Genomic DNA, 12,646 nt, shown 5'->3' with positions numbered 1-12,646 from the left:
GCCCAAATTCTTTGTGACAGTTTATCTCTATTATCATTCTCAAAAGCTCTGCTCTGGCTTTTATTTCCTCTCCCCAGGTCTCTCTCACTGTCAGTGGAGAATCCTTTCCTTCTACTTAACTTGTGAGCATTGATTGGATTTTCCCCCTGGTTGGAGAAGGGGTCAGGAAAGGGAAGAAAATAGACCAGACTTGGTTATTAAGTTTCTAGTCTCCCATCCCTACAGTTTCTTAGCCAGCCTCACTGTATAAATGTGGAAAGCCATATATTGCCACCTATTTATTTGAGTCACTTCCTAGACGGAGGGGACAGGTGAACCTCTCGCCTTTGGTAACTTCTGATCTCTTCCTTTTTCTATTACCTTAACTCTTGGTTTGGTCCTGTTCTATATTTCAAGTTTCTAGTTTGTGTTGAGCTTGCCTTTTCTCATATTGGAAAGATAACATCGCCCCACGAGCCAAAAACAAAAACAAATGGAAATTAAAAATAATCACTTTGATAGCACAGCAGTAGGGTGTTTGCCTTGCACATGGCCAACCCGGGACAGACCTGGGTTCTATCCCCAACATCCCATATGGTCCCCCAAGCCTGCCAGGGGTGATTTCTGAGCACAGAGCCAGGAGTAACCTCTGAACACTTACAGGTGTGGCCCCAAAACATAATCATCATCATCACTATTAGGAAATGAGCCAAATGATCACTTTCTTTAGAGTTAAGTTTCTAAACCTAAAACTTGAAAACAACTGGTAACACTATATATTGATCTGAGACTCAGTGTAGAGTCCTTTCGGTAAAACACATTTTACAAGTGCTTCACTTCCTAGCACCGCATGATCCCCAAGTACTACTGGAAATGGTCCCCGAGTTCCTCTGGGTAATGCTCCAAAACAAAACTAAGAAACCTCCAAACCAAATTTCTATTAATGTTTTCCCATTCTACCTCCTCTCAAATGAACTGGGAACACTGGATAGAGCACTCAAATGCCTTCAGCACATCCTTTGCATGAAAGAGCCCTAAGTTCAATGGCCATAATTGTATTATCCCTTTAGGACCACTGAGAACATCTCCCCTCAAATTAACTAACAGATTTACTATTTTCCTTTTTATATTTCATTTCTTTGCACAACATAAGTCACTTAAAGGCAGGTCCTTTGTGGGTCTTGGTTGCTTACTATATCTCTGACGTAGATTAAAAGTAACAGTAGCTATTCTGTCATTATTGGAGAAATGAATCTGCAGGCAGAGGTCAGTGAGCTGGTGTCCTCTTTACAGAGACCCAATGTCTACAACATTTTTCTACCAAAAATAATCTTTCATTCCCACCGTTTTCTGATTCACTGTGCACAAATAAATATGCAGCACAAATAAATACTCCGCCATGACCTTGAGGCTGTATAAAACATACCCTTATTAAGGAATCTTCACTTTCCCACACTAATGAATGATCTCGAGGTCAAGGAGAACCTGGCACATTTTAAAGGCCAAGGTCCCTCCACAGTCTCATTTGTTTCTATTTGAGCATCCCTTCAACACCTGAAGAGAAAGTTGGAGCGCAATTTAACAACCATGTCCACGAGACGAGAATGATTCATTTAAGTGTTCTGCCATAGAAAAAGGCAAAAAAGAAATGTGCAAAAATAGCTGGTGCCTATAAATAGAGTGATGCAAAGCAGAACTTCTTCCTTATTATGGCAGGTACACATTAAGGATTCCCCCCAGAGAACTAATCCACTTTGCTGTGTGACTGCTGCTACATACTGAGTTCTCCTCAAATAACACTGGGCCAAGCAAATAGCTTGATTTGTGTGCTCTGTACTGTGGCGTTCATTAGCAATTCAGAGAAATGACAGTCTGTTATGTCTGAACTGCTCATACGCTTTCATAAACATGGGTGAAATAGAATAAAGAGCTACAGATACAGCCAAGGACTGTTGAACAATGATTATTCCAGCATGCAATTTGGGCTCGATTATTGGTTGTGGCTTAGCATAGTACCTGCATTGGGCCTGAACCCAATCTCTTACACCCCAGCCCCCCCCCCCTCCACCTAGTAAAGTGACATTTGGTCAATACATATGATAATAAGAGTGGCTGACCAAAGCCAGCACAGCCTCCTAAGGTCAGGGAAGCATGTTACAAAAGGGGTCAAGGATATGTGCATATGAGTTCCAAGCAGAAAATCTTCTCTTTGCTACTTTGCACTGGAGAAAATAAATTCTCCCACAATCCAGGATAGGGAGTCCTTCAATCTAAGAATTTTAAATTAAATGACTTTATCAAATTACACTGGGTAATAAATTGTATTAATAATTGGAGCTAAGAAAAGTAAAGGACAATTTTACAGGGGTTGCTGTAGAAAGACCATCTGGGCTAATAAATACTGTTTTCTTCGTGTGTGTGTGTGTGTGTGTGTGTGTGTGTGTGTGTGTGTGTGTGTGCGTTTATGTGTCCCCTCAAACCCATCAATTTTTAAACATTCATTTATTTATTTATCTATACCATACTCAGAATCAATGGTATGGATAAGTTTCTGATTAAAGGCAGTGACTTTGAGAAACCCAGTGCTATGCTCTTTATTGGCATATTGATAAGTAGTTGTTGATTTATAGAGAAGAAATGGACCATTTGGATGGGAGTAGAAGGTACTTGGTTTTTATGCTACAAAATGAAAAGAAATACTAAAAGAGAAAAGATTTGAACATTTCAGTCAGAGCCTAAGGAATGACAAGAATTAGGTGATAGCATGAAAAATAGTAAGAGAATATATAATCATAAAAATACTGGCCAGGGAAGTGACTCAAGAGATAGGCATGCATGCTTTGCATGGCAGGTACACAGATTTAATCTCCAGCACTACATGGTCTCCAATGTACCACCAGGAATGTACCATAACTGAGTATGACCAAGTATAGTCCAAAAAAAAATGCTGTACATTTAATGCAAATGCCCAAGTCATACTAATCATTTTCATAAGTATAGTTTTCTTTCTCCATAGTTTCTCCAAAGTAGTTTGACATTCATTCCCTTCTAACAGATCATCAATGGCAAGTTCAGTGAGTGGAAGGAACCTGCCCCAGGTCAGAAGGTGACAAAGTAGTAGGATTGAGGTATCCCTTAAATAAAATAGTACTAACCTAAGACTTGAACAGAGAGTGAAAGAGAAAGGGACTGGGGTAGAGAGAATCCTTAGTGAAAATCAGATCTGAACACTTTGACTTTTAGAGGACAATTGAGTTTGCACAGAAGTAGACAGAGATTGTGAGCTGTGCAGGACCCTCCTTAAATCCATCACAGGTGCAGAGTTCAGTGAAGTTTAACCAGTTCCTATTGAGGGCTAGGTCCCTGAGTGACAGCTTAGAATTAAGAGATACCTGAGGTTGGGTCGAGGGGACAAGAAGGAAGCTGACAGTGTTTCAGGAAAGCACATTGATGATTTGAGATTTCTGATTCGAAGGGATAATTAAAATAAATTCAGGGGCTTTAAATATTTTTTTGCCATAACTATAAGCTTTATGTTTCCTACCAAAAGCTTTGGCATAATGCAAAGCTTAAGGATATCACTTAATAAATGACACGAGTCACTTTGTTCAGTGGCAGATCATTTAATGTTGCAAAGTGGTTTCAAAATCAGTTCCATGTGTCTTCTATTAACAGAGTCAATGAGTGAAGACTGACTTCAGGCAATCAGCTCTCTCTATAAATAGAGTAAATTCTTTTAAAATTAAACATTCTTACACTTTTCTAAAACCAATTACTGAGATAGATATTAAACTGATGCTTAAAAGATTTCTGCTTGCGAACTTGGATCCCTGGAATACTTTAAATATAGCACCTGGCAAATTTTATTTTTCTCTTTTGGAGTTTGATTGCACCCCTGGTGCCTTTCTAGATTCTGCATATAAAATAAACTGCTTAGACATGGATTCCACACCATTTATTCATGCATACTTCACTGCTTCGCTTTGTTTTCCTTTTCAGCCAATCCTCTACTTTCTCTGTCAGTTCTGTGAAACGAAGATGATCTCTCGCTTTCTGATTCTGAGTTTTCCACTAAGTTAACCCTCAGGCTTAGAATTCTTCAATATTGATACTGAAAACTTATATGCCTTGCTCTGTTCCAGATGCCAGGCAAGCCATTTTGCCTAGAGTTGGCATGCAAGTAGGAGAGATAGATATTTATTAAGTATAGACTATCTAAGATAAGGTCAGGCCACATAAGATAAGTAAAAAAAGATATAAAAATATAATGTAAGATACTGGAGACATGAGATCAAGGATTGACAAGAAATTAAGGAAGGGATCTGTACTATGACATTTGACTAAGCCTACAGTGACGAGTGAACTCACTCTAGTACTATACTCTAGTACTCTAGTACTGTGCAGGGTCCACTAAGCACTGCCAAGAGTGATTCCTGAGCACTACCAGATGTGACCCAAAAAGTTAACAATAACAATTTCTTATTGCCTACCAGTGAAGACTCACCAAAAGTCTTGGACTTTTGTTGCATTTCTGGAGAGTTCATGTTACTCATTGACCAGCTATACAAGATAGATAGATCTGTCTTTTCTTACTGAACTGGCCACCTAGACCAGATTATCTGCTTAGTTTAATCCAGCAGAGTGGTTCTGATTTTTTCATATCTAAACACTTACTTGACATGAGAATAAATATTCAATATGAGAATAATTTACTAAAAGGATATTTTAAAAGATATTTCCAGGAGAATAAATTCAAAGGTAGAAAAAAATGAATTAAATAAGAGAATATATAAAATAGTAAGTGCTGGCCTGGAGAGGTAGTTAGAGAAATAAGGCATTTACTTGAATGCAGCTGATCCTAGTTTGATCCCTGCTAACACAGATATTCCCTTGAGGGCCTTTAGGGGTCACTGCTTAGCACAGAACCAGAAATTGGCTTGTTTTGAGACACTAGGAGATCAGTATCTCCACAAAGAAGAGAAGGAAGGTTGAGGAGTGATTCAGAGATAAATGTCACGTCATTCTGTATGTGACAGGAAACTACTACAGGAGTTGACTAGTTTAGATACTGATATATCTTATTTAAATATCTCTAACTTCTACACAGACATTAACTTTTAAGGAGACAGAAATGAAAACAGGAAGATCAATTGGCAGACTAATATATCCCAGGAAAATTATGGGAGCACTGAATAGGTTAATGGAGGTGGAGAAAGTAAAAAAAGGATATATGCCAAAGATCATGCTAACATCTTAGAGGTGGGCAATGAGAGCAAAAAGGGTCTAAGATGAGTTTTTGACTTTTACTCTGAACTGAATAAGTAAGGATGCTGAAAACTGAGACAGGTGAAAAAGGACACAGAGTAAAGAGAAGAAGTTGGTAAGGAGATGAGCTTTGGAGGGAGTCCATTCTTACGGATTTGGAGCTTTCACTCCACTCTTGTGAATTTGGAGTTCTCAGTTTATATTTGTACCCATTGGAGAGAGTGATATTATCTCAGTAGTGCAGATAGATTGAGATGGGTTCATTCCTCAGACTCAGAAATAGAGGAAGACTCCTCAGGAATAGGCAATAATATAGGAAGAGAGCCAGATGAATAATCTGTCTGGAACACAGAAACCTGTCACTGAGGAAAAAGAAACAAACTCAAATGTCATCTGTGATAAAATAACTAAGAAGAGGACTGAGAATTGACCACAGAATTTTTCTATGAAGAACATTTTGTGTGATGTTAATTAGAAAAGTTTTGATGAGAAGGTGAGAGCAAATGTCCAACTAGAAAATATTGAGATGAAAAGAAGATTTGATAAAATATGTAGGAAAATAAACCTAGAAGGACATATGCACACCTAACAATGCACTTAGTACAATAGCCAATATATGAAAACTACACATACGCCCAACTATGAATGAAGTAGGAGTTTGTATACATTGTGGAATACAAAGCAACTCTAAGAAAAAAATAAAAAAAAAGGACAAAGTGAGCAATGTGAATAAATCTAGAGATTGCATATTGAGAGAAATCAGTAAGAAGGAAAGGGATGATATAGAATGATCTCTTGCAGATGTGGCATTTATAGATAAATATCGAAGTAGCAACAAAGGTTCAAAGGATCCAAACATGTTTGGAGAACAGTTCTACATAATTGAGTTATAGGGGGAAGAGGACTTGCTGGGAGGCTCTGGAGTCCTTATAGGAGGGATAGATTGATTATGAGTGTGGTGTTGGAATTATGTGCACTAGAATCCATTATTAAACATAGTGTAAACCACAGAATTCAATTTAAAAATAAAAATAAAAAATAGTAATAAATAATCACTACCAAAATGATAGCTAGATATTAAAGTCTCTAAAAGAAAAAAGGCATGAGAGAGGATACAGCATGTTTGTGTTCCAATGTAGTAGATATGGTGGTGTAGGAGAAGCTGTTGCAGGTAGGATGGGGACTGAAAGCAAAAGCAAGGGCTTTGAAGAGGCTCAAACAGATCAACCAAGGCATCAGCAGGAGGGAAAGCAGAGTCCAATGACATAATGGCAGGAAAATGGTGGGTTTCTTGCTAAAAATATAAGTGAATCTTCTCTTATTTGTCTTATTTTCTGAGAGAAATAAGAGGAAATCACCGAATGGAAGAAAGAGGAAAGTGTACAAAGGCTTGTAGAAAGAAGAGAAAGTATTTCAAAGACTAGGAATGTAAGGGCTTAGAGAGCACAGAGATCAAGATGCTTTTCTTGCATCCCACCAACTTTGGTTGGAATTCCCAGCACCACATAATGTCTCTTAAATACCACAGAATCACTAATAGAGCTATAAGTACTACTACATTGAGCTATAAATAGCCCCTGAGTAGATCAAGTAAGTGAGTATCCCAAAATTAAAAAAAAAAATCAGAATGGATGAATGAATTGCTTAGAGTTGGATTCATAACCTTGTCATACATCCCTTCCTTGATAGAGTCTCTTGTCATGCAAATTCCATCTCTTCAATCAAAAAGGGACAAATGTACTTGCCCTTCATATATATATACACAGTTCAGCTCATTGTTTCAAGTTGCTTTGCAGTTGTTTTTCTGGGCTCAAGACTTATCTCTACTTTTGGTTACAGTACCTAAGTTCAATATGCTTCCATATTAAAAATTTCCTCCCACAGGTTATCCCAGCAGGATTCAGAACTGGTTATAGCTTTTGTAGTGTTAAAGTAAAATTTTATCACCTACCTTCGATTCAACCATTATTATGCATCAAACTTTATACAATTAGGATATGGCATGATAAAATTCAACTCAAGGCAGTTTTACTTTTATTTCTTTAGTAAGCAATTAAACTTATCATCCACACCCACACACGGAAAATCTTTCCAATTTTCTCTTTTCCACTAAGAAAATCTTCTGGGCTGAAGCAATAGAACAGCAGTAGGGCATTTGCCTTGCACATGGCCAACCTGGGACAGACCCAGATTCAACTCCTGACATCCCATATGGTACCCTGAATGTGCCAGGAGTGATTTCTGAGCAAACAGCCAGGAGTAACCCCTGAGTGCTGCTGGGTGTGGCCCCCAAAACAAACAAACAAACAAACAAACAAACAAAAACACAAAAGAAAGAAAAGAAAATCTGCTTTAACTCCTTCTGCTCTACTATGGGTTTGGGGGCACACCCTGTAGTTCTCAAGGGTGATTCCTGATTCTGTGCTCATTAGGACCGCCCCCCCGGGGCACTATTTGGGGGGTCCTCATGTTGCTGGGTATCAATGTAGAACACAGAGCCAAGAGTAAATCCTGAGTGTCTTGGGTGTGCCTCCCCCCAACAAAAAAAAAGAAGGTCTGAGTTATGTTCAAGATAGGTGAGCCTATTAGGAAATATTCCTTATCCAGAGACTGAGTTCTGCAAAGTGTACCACTACCCATTATATATTTAAATTCCTTGGACTTTCCTAAAGTAAATCTCCCAGATATTTTAATATACCTATTGTCTCTTCCCTATGCCATTGCTGCTACTGCAATTGTTCTTCAACTATTTTCATTTCTTTCACACTATATTCTGTGACATAATTCCATATCCAAATGGTCTCAGAGTTGGAAGGAAAAGACAACAGACAGTGATGGAGAACATGAAACTTTGTGTATCATGGGTGTGGTCAGGTGACATATTTTGAAGAGATGGGAAATTGTATGCCTAAACCCTATGGAATTTCATAAATCAACATTACCTATATTAGAAATTGAAAAGAGGAAACAAAGCTCTTAACATTCAGCTATTCTTTCCATCATTGAAGGAGTCAGTTCATCTTTTCAACATGGTGGAAGTAGTCTCTTCCTATTCTTCACAAATATATATTGCTCTTCTTAGCAGTGAATTAGCCACAAATTAAACAAGCATCTGTTAGGAATTTTCAGCACAGAAATTTTAAGTCCAGAACTCTTAGCATTCCCCACCAAAAACTTGGTCCTCCCTCATTCACCCTGATTTGCAGACTATGGTAGCATCTTGGGATAATTTCAGAGACATTCAACTCACAGTGCTCTCTTATCTGTCCACAGGTATGGAGACATTCTCTCTCTCATAATGAGAGAGCATTCTCAAAGTTCATGAAATACTCAAATATTTTATCTCCATTGTACAGTCTTTACAAATAATATTGCTTTGCTCTCGTATTATATTTAGTGGTATGATAACCTTCTCCTAATCTTAAAATCCAAATTTTGCCCACACATATCATCAATCCTACATATTCCCAAAGCCCTTAAATATAAAATTCAGGTGCCCACTCTCTCCAACCTTTTAGCACGTGCTTAAATTTTTCTATTTCTTTCACAATTATCTCTACACGTTCTTTTAATTATCTGAGAGGTGACTTTTCTGATTCTATAAATGAGTATATATTAAACAGCTACGATATCCATTTAATATCACTTAGTCTACCCTTGCTATAACTTTTCTTTTTCTCAATTTCATCCTTTCTAGTTTAATACTGTCCTTAGAAACCCCTAGAGCTTTATCTTTGGAATTGAATAGCTCAGCATTTTATCATGCTAAAAGTACTTTTATAGCAGTTTCTCCTAGCAGTAGACAACTTCCCCATATACTTACTATTCTGTCCTAGAAAATCCAGAAGAGATTTTTTTTCCTAGTTGTACCTATTACTTCCTGGAATAACTTTTTTCTTGGTGGACACACCAAAACCAACCCTTTTAGATGGAGATGAGATGGAGGCTACTCCACCAGCTGAAACTGCAACAACCCAACAAACACAACCATTTAGACATGTGTCTGGAAGACCATCTGCAAGAAAGAACAACATAAGTATGAGATTCGGGCCATTCATTTAAATAGAAACAAATTTAAAATACGAAACAAAATGATCAGTGGTTACAAATATTGTAAGTCCTATGGGAAAGGGTCAGTATGTTTCTTTGCTATGCTTTCAGAGGCAAATTAGAATTCCTGCAGTAGAGCTCACCTATGGACTTTAGCCCATTAACTAAGGGCAGTCTGTAGATGCAATTGGCTGAAGAAATCCATGAGATCGAAGCTGTTGAACTTGATTCTTTTAGTGTATCTGAACCATCATTTGAACTTTGGATCTGAGCTATACTCTGGAGGGTTAGGAGGTTAGACCTGGAAGCACAGAAGATAAAATTTCCTAATTGAACTTGATAGCAACAATGACCTGCTCTACAGGACATGGTTCTCTCTAGTGCCCCTTAAGTGGGAGGTGAAACGAGAGGATGCTATGCACCATCCTGACTGCAATATGGGACATGCAGACTCCAGGATCTTTAATACAGAAGCATGATACCAACAACAGAGACTATGTGAGGAATGGAGGTGTATTGCCACTACAGAGGATGACTTGAATTGAACAAACTAATTTGCCTGGAGCCTAGAGTCAATCCTGTGCCAGGAAACTTCAGGGTTAGGGTCTCCTTGTATTTAGACCATAATTTGTCTTTCCATGTCCCTTATGTTTTGGTGGGCCTATGCAAACAAATGCCACTTGAATACCATTTTTTACTATGTTCCCTTGACTCCAACCCTTAAGAAAAACAAGCCACTAAAACTTTTGAGGTTAACTTAAACTAGGTAGTATGTACATGGAACTAGAGAAATGTACTTTGCCCTCAATGTTTAAGGAGCTACATAAGTATAATGTCTTTAGATTATATTGTGTGCTGCTAAGAAATAGTATGTACTACAACTGGGGATCTGAGGGACAAGTAATTGTACTGTACATGGGTTCAGTTTTGTTTTTCTAAATGCTCTTTGGCTGAAAGTTCAAGGCTGGGACATCATCGATGGGACTACCGAGAATGCTGTTTATGGGTGATTGGGCTTCCACTGTAACTTTACCCTGTCCTCTTCTTTACATCTTTGTTGTCATAATTAAAATAAAAAAAATATGAAAAAAAAATTTCCTAATTGAAACCCTTAACTACAAACATATTTGTAATCATGGTGCTTACATAAAGATATTATTAAAAATAAAAAAGAAGTAGAAAGGGCTTCATAGCTTAGTGAAGAGGAGCACAGTTCGTCTGTGAATAAGCCTTTTTTGAATTTCAGCCACCTACTGCTTTGTGGTCCTAGAGTGGTTGTTCACATTTCATGCTCCATGTATTAGTTTTCCCATTGTATGAAATGAGAGAGTAATGAGGAATAAATGAATTCGTGCACATAAAACATCTATATTGGTTTATCTATTGCTGTGTAGCAATAGCACCAGTTTAGCAGTCAGAAAATAACAGCCTTTTGTTATTTTACAGTTTTTGTGGGTTAGTTATCTATGGGTATGAGGATCTTGTTCCTTTTTTTATGGTCTCTGTACAATCAAGGTTGTTAGCCAAGGTGGCAGTCAACAGTGAGATGTGACTAGGGAAAGATTGTCATGGTGTTGACTGAATTCAGTTTAAGTCTTCTATTTCTTTCTGGCTCTAATCGAAATGCTGCTTTCAGCCCCAGAAGAACTGTTTGCTTCCTTATAGTGCATTTAGTTGGAAAACTCTCCAGCAAGACAGTCGTATGTGTGTAATCTCATAGTCACACAAAACCTGGCACTGGTTGAATACAAGCCTTAAGTCAGACCACCCTCAAGAAGAAAGAGCACTGCCAGTCTCATAATCAAGAATTAGGGATTACAAAAGATCATCCTTGCATCCCTCAGTCACAGCATACTGTGGTAGACTTGGTTAGTTAAGAAATACAGCTAAGATACAAGTGTTACTCCAGGACAGGGGTTGCGAATAGGATTTTGACCCTCACTCAAAATGGCAAAATGCAATATGTGTTTAATAGATTATTGTTAAAATTATATGATTTTGTGTGAGTGTCTGTTTTGGCAAGTCACTGTGTGGTGTGGCTCTCTGACTCTCACAGTTTAAAATTTTGGCTCTTTGTGTCGAACTTTAACAGAACTTTGTGTCTGAAGCATACACTTCTTACACTGGATAGTCATGCTTTGAGTGAATGATGGCTCCTGGAACAAAATAAAAACCAAATGGAGGCAGGTCTCAGACAAAATGATCTTTAAGATAATCTGAGATTTAATTCAGTCACCAGGCAAAGAGAGGAATTACCTTCTACCTATTAAATCTCCTCCAGCCTTTTTAAATTCCGGTTCTTTGCTGCTTTACTTCTTGTATGGTATATTTTTTTTTCTTCATTTTTACTGATAGTATCTGGTGAAGTGCAAATCACAACATATGAGAACACTTTCTTTGAGAATTCTGAGAGTAACTGGCTGGAAGAAAAATGTGAAAAATACATTTATTGTTAAATTTTCAGGGACCCAGTACTAATTTCTACACCTGTGTTTCTCAGAACTCTAATCAGGTATACATACTTAGACTGCAGTCGGTCAGGGTTGTATAACTTTATTGGGGGTCTCCTGGGAGAGGCACAAATGATGAATTGGACATCTAGGTTCTCCTAGATGTTGTTGCTGACAAACATTTTCACCTGTCTGATTCATGCCTTAGTTCCACTAAATGCCTCCACTATGTTAATATTTATATAAACTTTCAGTTTACTTTCCAGCCTATTTGGATGATGATGAAGACAAGATAGCTCTATTGTTGGCAGTATAGAATGTGGCTACTGATTTAAGGTATATGTTGCTTTACACGTTGATTTCATAGGTCCATAAACCAGCCCTATTTTTGCCCCTGAGAAATGTGAATGAAAGTTATGCATTCCACTTGCAAGCACACAAATAGTCTTAGTTGTGTACATACCAGCTACTGACCCTCCAATGCTGGGTAGCATGGATGGGAATATGGAGCCACTCTACCACCATGCAAATAACAAAATGTTAGAAATACAATAACCATGAAACATTCTGTTATTTCATTAATTTAAGCTTTTCCCAGTAGACTGTTGAGGTGTTAATTGCTTCTGCACTTCATTAGTTGACAGATATGTCCTTTTTCACCTGGGTGAGAGAAGCAATTATTGTAATACTCTCATGGGTTTGGTGAGATATTCTTTAATGGATTTTAAAAGCATTGGTAGGGCATTGTGCTTTTATAAAGAAACTGTCCTCAGCTCTGTTCCTGCTTGATAAAAAATGTGGATATTAAATTCAGATCACATGATGGATTTGTTACCCAAAACTCTGAGATAGGAAGGACAGCATAAGTGTTTCTTCATGAACTATGTGTTCTGATTTCAGAT

General features: G+C 37.8%; 1 protein-coding gene across 1 annotated transcript in view; it reads left to right on the top strand.

Moving 5' to 3' along the window:
• The window catches only part of GRIP1 (glutamate receptor interacting protein 1), a 225,827-nt gene that overhangs the window by 10,747 nt on the left and 202,434 nt on the right, over window positions 1-12,646 (top strand). The window lies entirely within an intron of this gene.

This window comes from Suncus etruscus, chromosome 11 (genome assembly GCF_024139225.1).
Source record: "Suncus etruscus isolate mSunEtr1 chromosome 11, mSunEtr1.pri.cur, whole genome shotgun sequence".
Lineage (NCBI taxonomy): Eukaryota > Metazoa > Chordata > Mammalia > Eulipotyphla > Soricidae > Suncus > Suncus etruscus.
Note: the sequence above shows the minus strand (reverse complement) of the source record. Positions and strands in the feature narration are given on the sequence as shown.